We start from the raw sequence: 14,805 nt of genomic DNA, 5'->3' as shown, positions 1-14,805 counted from the left end.
TTACTTTTCCTGATAACTGTTTTAGATAGGAAGGTGATTCAATTTCCTCCACAGCAGCCTAACACAATGCAGTGAGGTAACATCTCCTCTTTAAGCCTCAGTTTCCTCAACTATAAAGTGATTATGAAAACTCAAACCTCACTGTACAAGTAGGAAGCATATCAGATAGTAACTAGCCAATTATGAATCTATGTTGGTCCTCCTCCTGCCCTTTCTTTACATCACATAATGACTCACCTAACATAATGCCCAAGTATAGATCTCCATGTTAAGATTATAAATAGTATATGGCAGAAATGATTCATTTGGTTTTCCTACTTCTTGACCCACTATTGGGAAGAGAATATAGGTAAGCATTAGTAGCTTTGCTACGAATTCATAAAGATATTTCTAATAAATCCCTGCTTGTTTTTTCATCAGAGATATTCAACACTTACTGAATATCTCTGGCTGGTTAATTCATCAGACTAGATTAAGGCACAGGGAATTCAAAATCATATGCTTTATTAGGTATAAAAAGGGTTCCGAGAATGTGGAGAAAGGGAGCTCTTATGTACTGTTGGAGAAAATGTAGATTGGTACACCCATAATGGAACAGTATGGAAGTTCCTCAAAAAAGTACAAATAGAACTACTATATGACTCAGCAATCTCACTTCTGGGTATACATGCAAAAAAAAATGAGATCAGCGTCTTCAAGACATATACTGCCATGCAGTATAACCAAGTATAACCAAGGTGTGGAAACAACCCAATGCCCATTGACAGAAGAATGGATAAAGAAAATGTGGTACATATAAACAATGGAATATTAGCCTTAAAACAGAAAGGGATCCTGACATTTGCAATCACATGAGTGGATCAAGGTCAAATGCTATTATTTTCTCACTTATATGTGAAATCTAAAATAGTCACACTCACACAAGCAGAGCATAGAGTGGTAATTACCAGGGGCTGCAGGGAGAGATAAATGAGGAGGCACTGGTTAAAGGGTATAAAGTTTCAGTTATGCAAGATAAATAAGTTTGAGGGATTTATAGAGCATAGTGCCTATAGCTAATAGTACTATATAACATATTTAAAATTTACTAAAATTTACTAATACAGTATATACCAGGTTAAGTGCTCCTACCACACAAAAAAAGTAACAAAAATAAAGGGGCAGAAGGAAACTTTGGAAGGTAATGGATATATTTATGGCCTTAATGGTGGTGATGGTTTTGTGGGTATATAGTTATACCCAAACTAATTAATTTACACCTGTTGAATACATAAAGCTTGGAAAAGGGAATCTTCATGCACTGTTGGTGGGACTGTAAAATGGTGCAGCCACTATGGAAGGCAGTATGGAGGTTTCTCAAAAAACAAAGATAGAAATACCATATGACCTAGCAATTACACTTCTGGGAATTTATCCAAAGAAAACAAAATCACTAATTCAAAGAGACACATGCACTTCTATGTTTATCACAGCATTATTTACAATAGCCAAAGTATGGACACAACCTAAATGTCCATCAACAGGTGAATGGATAAAGAAGATTGGTATATATATATATATATATACCTACATATACATATACACAATGGGATATTACTAAGCCATAAAAAATAATGAAATCTTGCCATCTGTGACAACATGGATGAACTTAGAGGGTATCATGTTAAGTGAAATAAACCAGAGAAAGACAAAAACCATATAATTTCACTTATATGTGGAATCTAAAGAACAAAACAAACAAAACAGAAATAGATGCATAGAAACAGAAAATAGACTGGTGGTTGCCATGGGGGTGTGTGGAGGAGGGAATAGTTGAAATAGGTGAAGGAGGAAAAAAAATTAGTGAGATTGATATCTTGATCTGGGTGATGGTTACATGAGTATATATACATGCCAAAATTCATCAAATTATACACTATGATTTGTGCATTTTTTTGAATTTATCACAATTTAAAAAATACTTAGATTGTATATGTAACTCGTATGTCAAAGTAATTTAAAATATTTTGAAATAAAAATAAAAAATGACTCCACCCACAACTGCTCCCTCCTCTGAAATCTTACACTCTAGTTTCCTACTTTAAATCTGTATGCCTTCACTTCTCTCATTATATCATTCCTATTACATCTATTGTTTGTCCTTATTACAAGTTCCAGTCTATTTTTCCACACTATGAGTCCCATAGTGAGTTTCCTGACATATTTAGCCAAGATCTCACTATCATTTGAACTCACCAACACCCACAACTTCATTACTGTCTGGCTTTCTAGCATGCCAAACTTTTATCAAACTGATTTTCTAGCTTCCCTTACCTTCATCCAAATGGCTCAGCACTGCTGGAGAAAAATGTACAACCATGTGGAATAATGTCAGCATAAATTTGTTCCCCATCCTCAGATGGGCCCTATGTGAAGCAATCCTTCCCTCTTCCCCTTAATATCTTTTTCAAACAGCCCCTAGTAAATGAATTCACTTATCAGCAGATGAATTCTTAGCAGAATTCCAAATTCATAGAGAAAAGAGAAGCCATCAGGACTTTCTGATAGTTTTTATTCTTCTTATATAAGCAGGTGGGAGAGAAGGAGGATCGGGTTAATTGAACACTTTTACTATTCCATTTTATCTACTCTATTGGCTTATTAGTTATACAATTTTATTTTTTTATATTAAGATACATCTTTAGAATCTATAATATGCATTTTGAATTCACTAAAGCATGAATGACTTCATTAATATATTTCATATACAATGCAAGAACCTTAAAATAGCATATTTCATAATCCTATCCCATGACCATCATTTGTGTTATCACATATTTATTTCTAAATGTTATAAACCATATAGTCCACTATTGTTGATTAGAATAATTATACATTAAAGAAACAAAAAATCAAAAAGAAAAAGTATTTTCTATTTATGCACATATTTACCATTTTAGCACTTTTCACCTCTGGTAGATATAACTTTTCATTGGGTATTATTTCATTTAATGAAAAGAACTTCCTTGAATGTTTCTTGTAAGACAGGTCTGCTGGCAATAAATTGTCTCAGATTCTGTTTGTCTAAAAATGTCTTTTCACCTTCCTTTATATATTTTTGCTGTATATGGGATTCTAGTTTGACATTTTTCATTTCTTTCAGGCCTTTAGAGAAGCCATTCCATTGTTTCTGGCATGCATTGTTTCTAATGAGAAGTCAACAATATTTCTAGCCTTTGCTGCCCTGTGTAAAAGTGCTTCCCTGTCCCCTCTGGCTACTTTTAATATTTTCTCTTTATCGCTGGATTTCAGCAATTTTATGTGCCCTGATTTTGTGTGTGTGTGTGTGTGTGTGTGTGTGTGTATCTTGCTTTAATTCTTTCAGCTTCACAGAGCTCTATGTATATGCGTTTAATCAAGAAGGAAAATTATTATCTCTTTTAATATTTTTCCTAACACTCTTTTTTGGAACACCAATTGTATGCATGTTAGTTTGTTTAACATCATCCCACAGGTTCTAAGACTATATATATTGTTTTTCAGCTTTTTGTTCATGAATGCTTTGATTTGAACATTTCCATTGTTCTTTAAGTTCACTGATCTTTCTTTTCTCTAATACCCTTACCTCCCATTAAACTAACACAGTGAATTTTTCATTTCAGGTATTATATTTTCCAGCTTTAGAAATTTACCTTGGTTATTTTTTATACCTTCTATTTCTCTTAGCAATATATTCATGTTTTCCTTTAAATAACTGGACATTTTAATAATACAATTGACCCTTGAACAATGCAGGGGCTGAGGGGAACTGATCCCCAGAACAGTCAAAAATCTATGTATAATTTTTTATTCCTAGAAATTACTAACAGCCTTCTGTTGACCAGAAGCCATACAAATAATACTCAATTAACACATATTTTTACAATAAAGTAAGCTAGAGAAAAGAAAATGTTTTTTGAATTGTCTGAAATCTCCAAAATATTTTCCAGTGTACTTATTGGGAAAAAAATGCCTATAAGTGGACCAGCACAGTGTGAACACATGATGTTCAAGGGTCAACTGTCCTGTTTTACAGTCCTTATCTGATAATTCCATCACTCTTGCCATTTCTGGATCTGTTTCTATCAATGTACTCTCTCTTGGTTATAGGTCACGTCTTCCTGCTTCTTTGCATATCTGGTAATTTTGCATTATATGCTAGGAATTGTGTATTTTATGTTGTAGACTGTCTGGAATTTTGTTGTCTTCCTTTAAAGAGGGTTAAGTTTTTCTTTGGAAGACAGACTTCAGCTTGATATTTTTGAGCCTTATTTTGATATTTTAAAGGCATATCTAGAATAGCATTGCAGAAATAGTTTATCCCTACTACATACAGTTTATCTGGTGTCTCTACTGAAAGACTGAGGTTGTACAAAGTCTCTCCACTCTGGCTGGTCAAATTCAAATGTCTTCCAACCCTTTGGAAGCTCTGAGAATTATTCACCACACATATACGTTGTAGTGGTTCTTTCTCTGGTGGTTGTTCTTTATACTAAATAGATATAAAACAAAATTTCTTTGCAATCCTATCAGTCCAAATCTGGTCTGGGCCTGAAAGGTGATCCAAAGAAGAACAGATTTCAGTACCATCCTGATTAAGTTGCCTAAGTTTATTATATGTTATAGCAGCAGTACCAACTATAGGCTAAGAGACCTAAAATAACTTCACACTGGGTCTGGCCAGATCAGAACTTTTGATTTGGTAAGACTTACTAATCAGGCTTATGAAGTTCTCACTCTTCATGGGCCTCAAAGAGAAGGTATTGTGCAACCTAGGAGATTCATCTTTTTTTTAAACCCTCAGTAGAGGTTAAATACAGTCTAGGAAGAATATTTTTTCCTAGAGGGCTGGCTAACAATCTTCCTGGGAGCCAAGACTCATCCATTTGCAGGAGACAGAATGATAAGAGGCTGCCCCCTGGGCTACTTTTTATACTTGCCCATGATCCTCTTCTCTCCCTGGACCTTAAGAAAACTTAAAAGTTCTTAAGACACTTGAGACCATACTGACCAAACACATATTTCGAAATAATCTGCTCATTTTTTTTACTAATGTCTGAATGCTAGGATAATAATTACATTTCTCTTTCCCAGCAGAGAGGCATAACTTGAGAAGGATAGAAAAGACAAAGTTAGTCTGAAAAAGAAATTAGTGATTTTTTTGGTTAATGCGATAAAACAAAAAAAGGAGGATTATCAACTTCTTTGTTTAATTTAGATATAGAAAAGGTTTCACCTTGAAGGTAAAATCTCCCCTGAACTTTTTACCTCCTATGTGCTATGCTAGGAAGGCTTCTAAGGGATTGCCAACCTACAAGCACTGCTTTTCTTAGTTTTTCCTTGTTGCCTCAAAATATATCTGGCTGGCAGGGAACAGAAGAAGCCAGAGATGAGCCCAGTGACCCAGCTAAGGGCCTTACTGCTGCCTGGTATTGATGGATACAGATGTCAGCTCTCATTATGACAGGTCAGGGAGTCAAGGGAGGGTAGGCATGAACTTTCACCATTCTTGTAAAACTAGAAAAATATGTTTTATAAGTTTATGATAGAGGGCAAAGTCCATATGGAAAATAATAGTGGATCTTACAGCACAAAACTTTATTCCCAAATGTTTATTCTTCTATAAGCAGGGAATCTTAACATTTTGGGGGTATGGATCCATTTAAGAATCTCATGAAAACTTGTGCCCCTTTCAGAAAAATACACATTCAAATGCATAAATATATAACCTTGGATTCTTCTCCCTCCCCCAACACACACACACACACACACACACACACACACACACACACACAATATCAAGGAACCTATGAGCTCTACATAACAATGCCCTTAAAAGTTTTGACAATTAATGACCTTCACAACCATGAGGCAGAATGTGACACTGATTCCCCTTCAATATTCTGGCCCAAGAAAGAACAGTGATTCTCTGAATAGCTGAGTCAGAGATGAAAAAGATGAAAAGTGAATATGAAAACAAAAATAAATACAGTAAGTTATAAGAAAATAAGCTGATTAACCAGGCATAGCTGCCTTTCAGGGAACTGGCTCGGCCCTGCAAAGCCAAAACTAAACAAAGGGAAACTCAAAGAATAAAGATAATCAGAAATATAAGTTCTTTTTAGGGACAAAAATGAAGAGTCCCTCCTACTTCTGATAACTTCTCAGGCTCTGGACATATGATTCCTGACAGACTTTCACATAACCTCATGACCAAAACTGAGGTGGTCATTAAAATATGGGCAAAAATTTCATTCTTTCTGTATCAGCAGTTGGAAAGCCAGGCCATGAACCTGGAGAAGAGGTGAATACAGGCTAGCAGATAAGGATGTCAAAGAACGTAACTGCAGTGCGGAGTTGACTTCATCTTGAGATGTCTTAGAAGGCAAAACCTGCCATGAGACTTCTAGCATTTACAGACTTCTTTGATGCGGGCAGGGGGAGTCTCAGGAATCTTTGGCTAGATTGGGGAAAGCTATCTTATTTACATTCAATGGGTAACTATCTTCTCTTGGCTCCTTTTCTGTAACAGAAGCTTGAAGGGCAGCAGAGAGCATAGGAAAAGGAGGTAGCTTCTCTTGGAGACAGGGAAATAGCTGTGGTCTGAATGAACACAATAATTAATGGGTATTGACAACTAAGATACCTAAAAGTGAGGGCAGGGTTTCTGGAAAGGGAACTTAAGAATCTCTTGTTTGACCTGATCCTTTTGCACATACTCTCAGTAGTAACAGAGCCTAGGAGGCCCTGAGACACCACGTTCCTTATGGCAGAGGTAAGCATACTGAAGAGCTTTGGTTTGGGGGCGCCTTTGTGAAACACCATATCCATGAAGACATATGAGTTTATTAGTCTCCCGAAGATTACAAATGGACGGTGAAAGAGACTGAAAGGCTGAGGGGCCTATGAACCTGTAAACAAGAGAATATTAAGATATGATGGTGAAGTCTAAAGCCATTTTGTATGGGAATTAACATCCTCTTGTATCACTATTTTTTGGACACAGGAAAGAGTACTAAAGAACCAAGTGGATGCATGAGCAGGTATGCATATATTGAAGCAATCTGAATGGGGCCACCTAAGGGATCACTGGATGTACAGGGAAACATATGGTTCATAGTTACTTGAGGTGCTAATTCATTTAATGAGAACCAGTGCTACAAAAAAACAATTAAAATGCAAGAGGTGTTCAAACAGTTGAGAGATGAGAGTTCTCCAGCCTGTTGGCACTCTGTGAAGAAAAGCCCAGGGCTGACGAAAGCACCAGGGAGCCTTAGAGATGATCTAGTTAAATTTGCATTTTACAGATGAAGAAGCTGAATGAAGCCAGAGGAGATGGAGTGATTGCCCATCACATACATGGTTGGTTCATGACAGATCTGGAATTTAAGCCCTTAGGATACCTCTTCTAGTCGAACAGTTTTTGTAAGATGCTTATTTTCATCTGTGCCACAAATTCATCTAACAACTGTAAAGGTAAAAACTTGAAAAGCAGAAACAATATAATATCATAGATGACATTTATCTGGCCTAAGAACTAATAAAACCAATTAGTGTTAATACATGTGATTGGACAAACCATATCTGCCATATGCAAGTTAGCTAGTACATTCACATGTGACTTGTGCTGCAAAATGGACATTTTTAAAGGTGTCCCAGTAAGAGACTTAAACATAGTAAATATTACCAACATATATAGAATTTTAAATATTATTAGGATATTGATTTATGATAAGGAAATTCCTAATACAGGATACTTTACCACACTAATTTCCTCTTTGGGATTTATCCATTATAAGGAGAAAAAGACAAATTCAAGAACAATTCAAATTTCTCCTCACATGAAGATGAATTTTGGCTTCTCATGGTTCTCAGAATACAGTTTCCAAATACTTCATAAAATATCATGAACAAACACAAGAGCACAGACTTCTTAAACTTTATTCAAAAACAGTGGTATTAAAAATCACACCATAAGCAGGAGAAAATTTTTTGAATCTTTATGGAAATTTTGAAAATTAGCATTAATTTTCCTCTATTAGGGTATAATTTGGCTAGGAAGGAGGTATGCAACTTCTTGCTTTTAAGTTCACCAAGGGGTGTGACTTAATAGAAACAAACCATTCCAGGAGAGGAATCAGAAAGCCTTATGAGGAGAGTAGATCGGATCATCCCAGAGAACTATTTGCAGCCATACTACCACCACTACCACAGATACACACAGACTCCAAGGTATTCAAATTTGACTAAGAGGCAATAAGGATAATAATAAAGGCTATTAGGACTCGGGGAGTTTCTAAGATCTAATATCCAGAATATAAAGAACTATTACCATACAGAAAACAGCAGCAGGAGCTTGGTGCAGAAGGAGAAGGAAACAAATGCCTTCAGCACACTCTGTCCTTGGCTCTTGGTATAGTGATTTACATGGAAAAGTAAATGGCATGTGAATGTAATTACGGACATAGCAGTAAAGGGAAAATCAATGGTATTAGATGCTCATTTGCAGGAAAAGAAACTGGGAAGCTTTTATTTTGCTGTACCTCCCACCATTTCCCCTGTACCTCTTATCTGACTACTGAGATCAGGACAGAGAGGCATAGAGGTCAAAAAGGAGGGACATCTTGGTCTCCATGTCCATGTGCGCACTGAGGATCTATGTCAGTGCTGAATGAAAAAGGGAGAGATTATCAGAGAGCTCACTCTCCTACTCAGTTATCCGTCTACTTTCTGCTGTTATATCTGCATTGAAAACTGCTTTTCTGAGGGCCACTGATGACTGTCAGATTGTCAAATTTGATAGGTTCTTTTCAAGAGGACCCTCCGAGCCTTTTTGACACCATGTGGTGTTGATCTCTTCTGACACTCTCTGGACTTGGATGACACTAACGTGATTCCCCACATTTGACTAATCCTCTTAGTTCTTATTTCCTGTCTTGTTGTACTCCCTCCCCTGCAATCACATTAGCTGTCCTCTCAAATTCATCCCCAGCTCTCTCCATATAATTATACCTTATATTAGTCTAGAAGTTTATGAAATGTATGTATCCACCCCTTTAATGCTCTCAACAACATATGGATCTTTGTTTTACAGAGGGGAAACCAAGATACCCAGCCAGGTTAATCACCTGCCCAGATGACTTTCTCAAAGATAGAAGGTGGCAGTCTGTAAACTTACCTTGGCACTTAAGGCTAGTGTTGTTTTCACAACATCATAAATGTCTCCAACCCCCAGATATATACCCCCATGTCCTATCTTCTTCACCATCTCCTAAATAATACCCACTCATCAGGAAACTTCACATGAATGCCCCCATGAATTGCCATATTCCTCAAATGCTTCCTCCTTTGAGGAATTTTTTGAATTGAGATATAACTGACATATAACATTATAGTTTTAGATGTACAACACAATGATTTGATATTTGTATACATTGCAAAGTGATCACCACATATACTTACAAATTTTTTCTTATGATGAGAACATTTAAGATCTACTCTCTTGGTAACTTTCAAATACACAGCACAGTATTATTAACTCTAATCACCATGCTCCACATTACAACCCTAGCACTTACTATTTTGTAACTGCAAGTTTGTACATTTTGACCACCTTCACCCATTTTTGCCCACCCCCACTTCTGGTAAATACCAATCTGTTCTCTGTATCTATTAGTGTAGGTTTCTGTGGGTTTTTTTTTTTAATTCTATATAAAAGTAGGATCATACAGTATTTGTCTCTGACTTACTTCACTTAGCATAATGCTCTCAAGGTCCTTCCATATTGCCACAAATGGCAAGATTTCCTCACTTTTTATGGCTAAATAATATTTCATGTGTGTATGTATGCATATGTATGTACATATATATACATATATTGGAGATATATATCTCCCCCAAATTTTCTTCATCCATCAATTGGATTTTTTATGATGTTTTTTATGATGTATTTCCTGATGGTACTTGAAAACTTGGAGTTATCTTTAATATCTCTATTTGCTACCAATCAGTGGCTACATTCTGGAAATTCCATCTCTCAGTGTCTCCTGTCTCCCACCCAACCCTTTAAACTCACAAAGCTTCTGCTTCTGTTCTAGTTCTTAGATTCACATCCCTAGAGGTCTACACTATTGTGCTATTCCCTGATCATGTATGAGTACAGTATTAACACCTCCACCACCAGCTCCCCACTCCCTAATTCACTTCATGCTCCGCTTCTCAGTTACTCTTCCTGTTGTGCCCTGCTCACATGCTTTTAGTGTCTCTGCACTGCCTTCAGAATAAAGTCCGGATTTCAAAATTCCATATCATTAGACCCCAGTCTACATGCAGAATAGTACAAGAAAAGGAATCAATCATTGCAAGTCCAATTTCCTCATTCCAGATCTTTGTGTTTTCTTAAAAGACCTTTAAATTCCCCTGCCATTGAATGTTTTCTTAGAGAAGAAGAGGTCTGGCACTGGAAGTGGTCACAGTCTGTGACAAATTAGAGAGGAAGTGATTTGGACAGTAAAGAAATATGTTCTGGCTATCAATTACACAAAGAGATGAAAGCAGATTCCTGAATTTTTTTGTGGAGTGGAGGTATAAAATTAGACTGTAGGGTATAAGGTAAGGAAAAGAACTACACAAGCAGGAGAAAGGATGTTGAAAATTACTGAAGGTCAAAGAGCTGCCTCAGATTTCATTTTGTTGAAGTACAATTGGCATGAAAAACTCCATTAGTTTCAATTATACATCACAGTAATTTGATATTTTTATACATTACAAAATGACCCCCATAATTTTAAGTCTAGTTGCCATCTGTCACCATACAAGGTTGTAATAATATTATTGATTATATCCTCTGTGCTGTACATTATATCCCATGACATATTTATTTTGTAACTGAAAGTGAGTACTTCTTAATCTCCTTATATATTTTGCCCACCTCCAACTCTTCCCCTCTCTGGTAACTAACAGGTTGTTTCCTATATCTATGAATTGGTATCTGTTTTGTTTGTTCATTTGTTTTGTGTTTTTTAGAGTTTGCCTTTCTCTGTCCGACTTATTGCACTTTGCATAATGCCCTCTAGGGTCCATCTATGTCGCCTCACATAATCATTGACCCTAGGGGGAGAAGATGAAGACTCCTATGAAAGGTCACAATATGGGCTTTTCTAACATCATTTCTTTGCCCTTTATCTCATATGTCTCCTGCTGCTGCCTTAACATGCCAGGGATGGCTGGGCCAGCCTGCTCGCTTTCTGTCCTTGTAGCTTTTGCATGGCTTGAATCATCTACCCAAAATTCCTTTCATTTGTTTGATTCCTGGCCTGATTACTAGAAAACTCATTAAGACTTTGGTCAAAAAGACTACATATTTGAAACAAAGCAGCTGCCCCCAAATGTGCCTCCCTTGAAACTACAGCTGAGGGTGATGGGTAAGAAGTACCCCCATTCTCTAATAAGAGGTGCTAGATACCCTATAAGATTTGCCTATAAGGAAAAGTGAAACCAATTGTGGGACCTTAGTCCAACATGCACATCCAAGAAGCCTAGAGAATAGCTGAGGAAAACAATCAGGGCAGAGATACTTGAAGCAATTTAATTATTGACTTAGGAGGATGAGTCTAAAGCATTTCCCATCGCCTGTTCTCTTCTGCCTTGAGGAAAGTCAAAGGAGCATCAAAAACAATCCTGTGTCTAGGGGATGGATGAGGGATAGGAGTCCTTGCCGGGGGGCACCCTGCTTTCTCACAGCCCCAGGCTGGAGGCTTTCTGAGTAGAGCATACACACTCATTAGCCAGCTCTCAGAGGTGAGAGAGAATAAATACCTTTGAGCAAGGCACCATTCCCAGGAATGGTGGGCAAGATAGGGGCGCAAGTATTTCCTGTGACCCAGGTGACAGAGAAAGTCACCAAGCTTGAAATCTTAACAACTTAATAGTCAAGAGGCAGTCCACCTGAACAGGTGAGCCCTTCAGAAGGCATGATGCTCGGCTTCCTGGGGTCTGAAGTGTAGTTTGAAGGGGTCTTCTTTTACATATATAAAATTAGGCCCAAAAGTAAAAGCTTATTTAGAATAAGAAAATAACAATAAAATACAAATTCATAAAAGCTGACAAATGCCAGAAACACCAATCCAGGAAGTAATATTTTTATTAATTGATTTGCCTGACTCTGGAAATAGTTTTTTTCCCTAAAATTCTTGGCTGCATATTTTGATGCCTGCTCCACATGACAATAGTAGAGGAAAGAAATTAAAAGATCATTTAGTCTTTCCTTAGGTATGGCTGAAGAATTTTTGTTTTTAAGTTGTTAATAGAATGTGTCTTTCTGCTTTATATCTTATGTTGGCATACCATGTAAATTTTTTGAATTGTCTAATTTGCGAAACTGTGACTAATCTTTCATATCCGTAATATTTGGAAGAAAAGTTCACACACTAGCTTTGAACCTTTTATGTTTCAAATCTTGTTTCTTCTCTACCACCCACAGGCTTCTGAGGCCACTTCAAGTTGATCAAACCTCTGTCCCTGTCCCTTCCTAGCACAGTGATAGGAATGTCTTAGAAGCCATTTCACACTGGATGGCTAGAAAAATATCGTCACTTTTGAACCACATCAATATACCCTGTTAAATCCTAACTAAATGAATCCCCAAATCAACGTCCCCTTAGTCACCTGTCCCTCAAATTCCCACAAACACTCCAAGCTTACTAGGCATAAGGGGAAGTATTTCAGAGGGAAAATAAGAACAGCAAGAGACTTTAGTCTTCATTTATTATATTAAAATAGCTTACTCTTAAAATTTTACAAAAACATCTGGTTATGTGAACACATTGCCAGGGGCCTTCTTGGGGTCTTGGCAGGAGCCTCTGCAAATGAGGGGCCCTGAATTTGAAGTATCATTAGCTTTGGGGTAAATCCTCCTCTGTGTGGGGGTTATGTAAGTGATGTAGGAACTGAGGAGGTGTCAGCTGGAGAGTACATAACAATCAGAAAATTGTCCATTTCTAAGGCACAGAGGCCTCCAAAGAATCTACCAAGTTACACCATGAAAGGACATTTGAGTGTCTGCTGCTGTGATAAAGGCCTTCACAGTCAGATGGAAAGGCACCGGTGCCCCTGTCACCTCCCCCCACCGCCCTTCCCAACCTTGAAGCAGCCAGAAGAGCACAGCAAGTAGGAGAGAGAGCAAGCGATGGGAAAAAACCTAAACCAACAGGGAGAGCTGGGAGAGGGCAAGGCACATAAGACTCTGGGAGCCAAGCAGCAGCAGCAGCTGCTGGCCAGTGCGGCTCCGAGGCCACACTCAGCCTGGCCCGCTTCTGCACCTAAGTCAGGTTTCAGCTGTGGTGAAGGGCAGATGGCCTTAGTTGAATAGGAAATTGGAATTTTGACTCATAGCTCATTGGACTCTCTAATGAGGTTCTTATCATTTATAACTAGAAGTGACAACAAGCTATGGAATCTTCCCAGTCTAGGGAGAGAAACAGAGCAGAGTTAGAGGATAAGTGGTGGAATTAAGCTATTTCCTGATTGTACCCTACTGAGCACTTCCTGTTCAATCAACTGCCTATATTTAAAGAAAGAAGCAAGGGCTCTGGGTGCATACAGGATTAAGGCCAAACTCCTAGTTGGCACGCAAGAGCTTCCTTCTTGTCCTCGCCATCAGCTCTTGCCCAGCCGCCACGGTGATTCCGCTCAGCAGGCCCTTCAGACACTTTTCCTGGGCCCCCGCACTCCCTCTGCCTCCGAGATCCTCCCCCTTCTCGCCCATCAGGGTCAAATGAAACACCACCTCAGGGAAACTGCTGCACAGCCTCTGTGAGTACTGCCATCCTCTGAGATTCCCTGCACTCTTCTGGGCTCCTTGTTAGGGCACTTAACACATAGAAGTCTCTTTTATTTGCTTCTAGTTCTGACTCCTCCCTGCCCCAAGCTTAACATCCTTCCAGGTAGGAAGTGTGATTTATTCAACCTTGTACTACAGGGTTTTCAACACAGATCCTGGAACGTAGGATTTGTTTCAATAAATGGTAGTGACATGAATGCATGCCTCCCCTTTCTCCCCATGTGGAACAACTGCTCAGGGCAGCCGCTGCCCTGCGTGAAAAGGCTCCCTTCCCTTGGCGAAATGCACTCACCAGTTTATCGCTAAGGCTTAAGGATGCTTGACGCATCCATCCCCAAAGACGTCATAATTGAAGGTGAAATCTGAAATTAACTCTCCTATTTGTGATTATTACACTAAGTCAGTTATTTCAGATTAGAAATTTTCCCAGTTAGGTACAGATCACAAGCAATCCTCTCAGGCAAAATGCTAGATACTTAACCACCTTTAAAAAAGAGTTCGGGTGATTTCATGAGGGAAAAACACTCTTAGATTCAAAGAGTTCTGACTCCCAACATGTAATAACTAGGTTATTGACTAAATACAACTTTCCCCAGGTAAATCTCTCTGAATGTGTTCTTCCTCTCCTTCCTCCTGGAAGGCAGCCAACTCCTCTGAGGTACTAGCTCCTCGTTTTACCTAAGTAATAACCCAATTTACTTTTAATCAAAGTATCACAATAGGACAAATTGAGAAAGCATACTCCAAGATTTGACTGACACGGAGATGTAGGTTGTTAAAGATAACTCTGATTGCTGTACTATTCCCACTGATTTCAATCCCTTGATATCTCCTATCTCCCTTGAATCCTAAAAATTTTAGCTCATTCTGAGTGTCAGAAGTCAAGTTTCTGAATGAATACAGCCATAAGCTAGATAACTTATTATTCCTTGTGTAAATTTGTCTTA

Source organism: Manis pentadactyla, chromosome 3, assembly GCF_030020395.1.
Source record: "Manis pentadactyla isolate mManPen7 chromosome 3, mManPen7.hap1, whole genome shotgun sequence".
NCBI lineage: Eukaryota > Metazoa > Chordata > Mammalia > Pholidota > Manidae > Manis > Manis pentadactyla.
Note: the sequence above shows the minus strand (reverse complement) of the source record.